This window comes from Odocoileus virginianus, chromosome 20 (genome assembly GCF_023699985.2).
Source record: "Odocoileus virginianus isolate 20LAN1187 ecotype Illinois chromosome 20, Ovbor_1.2, whole genome shotgun sequence".
In the NCBI taxonomy this organism is placed as follows: Eukaryota; Metazoa; Chordata; class Mammalia; order Artiodactyla; family Cervidae; genus Odocoileus; species Odocoileus virginianus.
The window spans coordinates 50,758,558-50,764,557 of NC_069693.1; positions in this window are offsets into that span (position 1 = coordinate 50,758,558).

Sequence of the window (6,000 nt, forward strand, 5' to 3'; positions counted from 1 at the left end):
TAGAAACTCACAGCAGCTAGGAAGCCAAAAAGATTGATCCACAAATGAAACCTGGATTGGAATCTCCAGACTTTATTTACATTGGGCAAGTTGCTTTTACTCCCTGAACCTCAGTTGCTTCATCAATAAAATGGGAATAATAACATCACACTCCAAGGACTGATATAAAAATTGATGTCACTTCCCCCCTCTACCCCCTACTCCCTTCTACTCTCAGAGAATGTACATTTTGCTAAAAAACAAAAGATATCAAGTTTTGTTCAACAAAGATAGGAGAAAAATCATTTCACTCCAATGATTAGAGGCGTTTGAAGAAATCCAGTTTTGTTTGTTTGTTTTGTCTTGTTTTCCCTTCAGCTCCCTAATGAGAGTCTTTTAACTGATAGATTGATGCTGGCAAGTAAATACTGAAGCTGAAAACCAAGCTTCCTACCCTGACTCTATCTCCTCCCACCCCAGCCCCCACCAACCCCAGGCAGTTTTTGCAGCTGTGGGTTCCCCAGAAGCTTGGTCTGCATTCAGACACATTCCAAGCTCACACTCCTTTTCTGGGCACCTCATTCTGGCTTTGGAGCTGATGATGGAATCATCCAACAGTCAGCAGCTGTCTCCTGAGGTGCCAGGGGTTGAGACTGTTTCCTCTCACTGACTGACATGAAAAAGACATCCTTCCTGTGTGTGTGGAGGTGGCCATGTGGGTAGGTGAAATGCTTGTGTCTTTTGCGTACAAGTACTTGTATATGTATATCCGGAAAGGGGGCAACTCGTGTATCGTCCAGCAGAGATAACTTGTTCAAACTGTCGTACCTTTGAATGTGCTGCTGTGATGAGGCATTTGTACAGACAGTGATAAACCAAATAGATGCCCTAATTTGGTATGCCAGGAGCCCTTGGTAACTGGGATATACTCAGACAGCAGGAAGAGGAGCCCATCCTGAACAGCCTTGCAACACAGCATATTGTTGACGCTATCCCCCTCCCAATGGGATGGCCTGCTAGAAATGCCAGGGTGATGACAACACACCATCCGCCACAGCCGGCCACCCAAAAGCACACCTGACTGCTCGTGAGCCGTGAACCTGCTTTATGTTTCTTCCTTCGTGTTACTTGGCCTTAGGCTGTAAATGGACACTTGCACTATTGTCTGAATTATTCACTCCAACGGTACCGATATCCTTTACCCCTTGACTTTGGGTTTGGCCACATGAACATGGTGTGACCAACGGAATGTGGCAGAAGTGATGGAGGGCCATCCATAAGTCAAAGCCGCAAGAGACCCTGTACATTTCAGCTGCTGCTTGGTGGGGCCTCCGCCAATGCCTTCAAAGGCACATTCATGGGTAAGCTCACTGGTTGTAGGAGAAGACAACACCCCCACGGGCCCAGAGATGCTTGAGCAAGTGTATCAGAGCCCCTCCAGATCAGCTGTCCTACAGTTATATGAACTAAAAATAAATAATTGCTCTAAATCAGAGGATGGTTTGTTGCACAGCAATAGTGAACCAATTATCACATTTGCTTTTTTTTTTGCATCAGTGTATTCCTCTGGAATATAAGTCCCACGTCTGTCTTTTGCTGCTGTGTGCTCAGCTTCTAGAACAGAGTCTGGCACATAGTAGGTGCTCAAATGATTTTTGTTGAGAAGATGCATTGCCTAGCTTCTGTACTGATGATAGTGCTGCTGATATGAACCTCTCCTACATGCGCTGTCCTACCAGAAATACTTTCTGAGGACAGTTCAGTCCTCCCACGTGGAAAGCATCCTATGACCTTGACAATCTTCACTGCCACTTAACCACCTAATTCAGCCTATGACAAGGCAAGTTCCTCTTATGATGGTCTAGAGTAGGATTAGATGAAGTAAGGAACGTTCCACAGAGACTAGGGTGGACAGCTAGGTGCTTGGGGATCTTCAGTGAAGGACACCGGGGGTGAGACAGCTTTCTGAATTTCCTCAATATATGTATGAAGAGCCCAGATATCTAAGAATTTGACAGAAAATACTCCTTGGCTTTTGAGGTATGGTACTGATATCGGGTCCTCAGAATGCATTTAATACTACTGTGATGTCCACGTTAGCACAGAGATAAAACAGGGAGTAATTTTTAGGCCATCTCAGTTCAACTGACTTGTCTTTAGGACTCCAGTCCTAAAGGGGGCTTGGTATTAATAGAGAAATTGGGCATTCAGTCACCAATTTCATCCTGTGAACTAGAAGCTGTTAAAAGCCCCCTCTAGGTGTCTCCCTTACCCAAAATTAGTGACTGGGGTTATTTCTACACAGAATCATCTCAGCATCAGTATGGTAAAGCAGCAGTTTGCAAATTGTGGCCCCTAGACTGGGAGCATTGGCATCACCTGAGAACTTGTCAGAAATGAAAATTCTCAGGCCTCACTCCAGATGTACTGATTCCAAAAAAATTGGGGGATAGAGTCCAGAAATCTCTGTTTTACAAGATTTTCATATGCATAGTTGGAGAATCACTCCTCTAGAGAATTCTCCAGCACTCACTTACATAGATTCATTCATTCATTCAAGAAATCACGTAAAGTGCCTACTGCATATTAGCCACTGAGCTAGGCAACAGGGAAGAAATGGAAAAGCATGGTGTGTGTGCTTCAGAAAATATGACTCACAGAGAGAAAGACATCATTCTATTATACTGTGCTGCAGGAGGTGCTGAGAGAGGCAGCGTAGCCAGAGCTCTGGGGGCTCGGGAAGTCTTGAAGGAGAAGCAAGGGCTTCTGTGGTTGGTTTCCACTGATCATCGAAACCATTATAGTCTCTACTTGACGAAAGTTGTACTTTTTGTATCTGTTGATGAGAAACTAAATAATAGCATAAGGCAGCTCCAATTCAACACCTCCCTCTAACTTAATTTGAAGTTTCTTCTTTACAATCTCTTCTAGGCAAAATCGCAAATGGCGGCGTCTGTGTGGGGTGGGAGCTGGCCAGTGGGGGCATTATTTATAACTGACAGATAATGCTTAGTGTACATTCAGTAAGATGCCTTCCAGTGATACCATGGCCCCTGGCCCCCACCCACCACCTATCTGTGGTCCCAAGCAGGGATAAGGAAGAGGGGATACTTGGGGGGAGAGGCTGATGACCAGAAGGATGGCAGAAGGCAAGTATGGGCAGTTTAGGGATCCAGGTTAGGATCAGTAAATGTCAACATCTGGAGGTTGCACTGTATCCTACTGGTGAAGGGAAATCATACAAACTGCTTAAAGGGACAGTTCAATATCTCATCTACATTTTAAGAAGTTCATTTTGGCCACAGTGGAAGATGGATTGCATTGAGGCCATAACTAAGGAAGTGAGACTTCTTAGAAAACTATTACACTAACCATATAAAAGAGCCAGAATTCTCTTTCTTAGATTTTTAACCAGTGGGTGATGCAGGAATATTACATGACCATCTCTCCTGCTGCCTGGCAGTGTCTGGCACATAAAAGAAATGTAGACAATAATAGATGAATGAAACATACTTATTATATTGCAGGTGATTCCTTTGAGCTCCAATTCTTTGCCCTTCCCTGCATCTAATCTATGACTCACTAATGGTGGAGTGAACTCTCTCACCTTTGACTTTGGGCTTGACCATATGGCTTGCTCCAGCTAACACAACAAGGTGATGGTGGCAGGGTGCAGATATGAGTCTAGATCTTAAGAGTTCTCTGAGTTTCTGTTTGCTTTCTTACACCTGTGCCATCTCCATGAAAAGAGCATACGCTGGCTATCCAACTCGTTCAAGGAGAACAAGAAACAGGTGATGCTCAGCCACCCCCACCCATCCACAGATCTTCAGTGAGAAGCAGAGTCTAGCTTAGATTAGCCAAATCCCAACCAACCTATGGATCCAAAGGAATTAATGCTTACTACTGCATGCCATAGTGTGTGGTTGTTTGTTATCCAGCAACAGCTGACTGATACATAAATGAACCCTCTTCTTGAGACTATGTACAGCTCAGGAAATGGGGCTAAATCAGTGTCCCCCAGGCTTTTAGGCATCAGGGACTGGTTTCCTGGAAGACAATTTTTCCATGAATGAGGAGGGAGAAGATGGTTTTGGAATGATTCAAGCTCATTACATTTATTTTGCACTTTATTTTTTCTATAATTATTACATCAGCTCCACCTTGGATCATCAGGCACTAGATCCTAGAGGTTGAGGACACCTGGGCTAAGAGGTGAATACTTAAATTTAAGAGCATAAACATTTACATGGTATGACCGATGTTTCATGTTTACGATTCCAAGCCCTTCATGATTTCTCAACTCACCAAATAGTCCTCTCCGTCAGCCCACCTAATCCGTGCCGGCTATCTCCTTGCGAAACCCTAGGTTCCCGTCTGAATATTACTGCAAAGCCGCTCAATCTGTCTCTGGCTGGTTTTCTTGTGCCAGTATAATTGTGAGGCCATCACTTAACAATTACTTGGGAAATTTTATTTACAATGCAAGGCAGATCCCTGAATGTTTGTAGTAGATAAATTTATTTACAATGCAATCCAAATCTGCCAATGCCTCTAGTAGATAAAATTGTGCTGCTCCTAGAAAGAGCAACCAACCCAGTTAAAGGTTTCTGTGGTCTTTTATGAACAGACCAAGATCAAGGCCACCATAAGGAGTTGAGGAAAGTTAATCTGTGGAAGCAAGTTAAGCACAGAAAACTATATTTTAATGACTCTGAATGTGTGACAGCTGCCAGAATCAAATGAATGAAAAATGAAATCAAATGAAAACCAGAAAAGGCAAATTCAAGACTTTTTTGTTTCTTAAGCTGAGTTTTTATGGAGTTCAAATGGCCAGTGTGCAATTTCCATGATGTTAGGGATGACATCTGTCTTTCTCTCCCTTGATACCCCTTGGCCACACATTGTCTGGCTCTGAGTTGACATTCAGTACACGTGAGTGGGCTGCATCAATAAAATAGTGCAGGTGTATAGGAGAGGTCCTGCTCAGCCTTGCACATCTGTTGTTTGTCATACTCATAATTATTGCAGCAAACTATCAAACAATACACCTCTAGTATCAGCATCCATCGCCCAGAGCAGTGGTTCTCAAACTGTTGGCCCACTGCGTGTCCCCATTCAGTCCCAAAACTCCACATGCAAGTTTTGTCTACTGTTTCTACTGCATAAAATTCAAAAGTGAGTATGTCTTGAATTATAAAATTCTCTCCTAGCACACGACAGAAAAGGGGAAATTGGTCACAGCCTCTAGGACTTGCAAAGCTCTCCTCTGTCCCCCTCTCCAAATTCATCCTGTTTGCACTGTCCCCTTGCTCACTGTGCCCTGCTCTTCTCTCAGTCATCAGGCATGCCAAGCTTTTCCCTACACCTGAGCCTTTGCACATTCTAGTCTCTCTTTCTGGAATGTTCTTTCCTCTACTTCCAGGTTTATCCTCCCACAACTGGTTTATGTGTCACCTCCTCAGAGGAGAAGCCATCGCTCACCAGTTCACTCTTTATTTAGCTCATTTCCTTATTTATTCCCATCCTTTGTCACTATTTCACTTTATTGTTCACTCCTTTCTATGTCTGTTTCCCTCACTACACTATGAGTTTCATGATGACAACTAAATATCTGTTTACAGATCATGGTACTCCAGGACCTAGAACTGGGCCTGGTCCATGACAGGCAGGCACTCAATAATCTTCTTCTTTCTTTCTTTTTAAAGAAATGATGAACACATGATCTTATGGCCAATGAGAATAGATGGACCAGTAGATCTCCAGATGCATTAACCTTGTTAGGAGTACCACGCAATTGTCCAATGGCTGAAGACTGCAAAACTGTGCAAAAATGTGGCCAGGATTAAGTGCACACACCTCAGTCTTACATTGTATAAAACATGAGGTCAAGGGTCCAGGGGCTCTGTGAGTGAACCAATTAAACTACTGTCTATCCTCTTTGCAAAGAACAAGGTGCCCCCCAGATGAACTCAGGAACTGGTTTTCCCAAGGGTAAAGAGAAGAAAACCCTGAGACTGA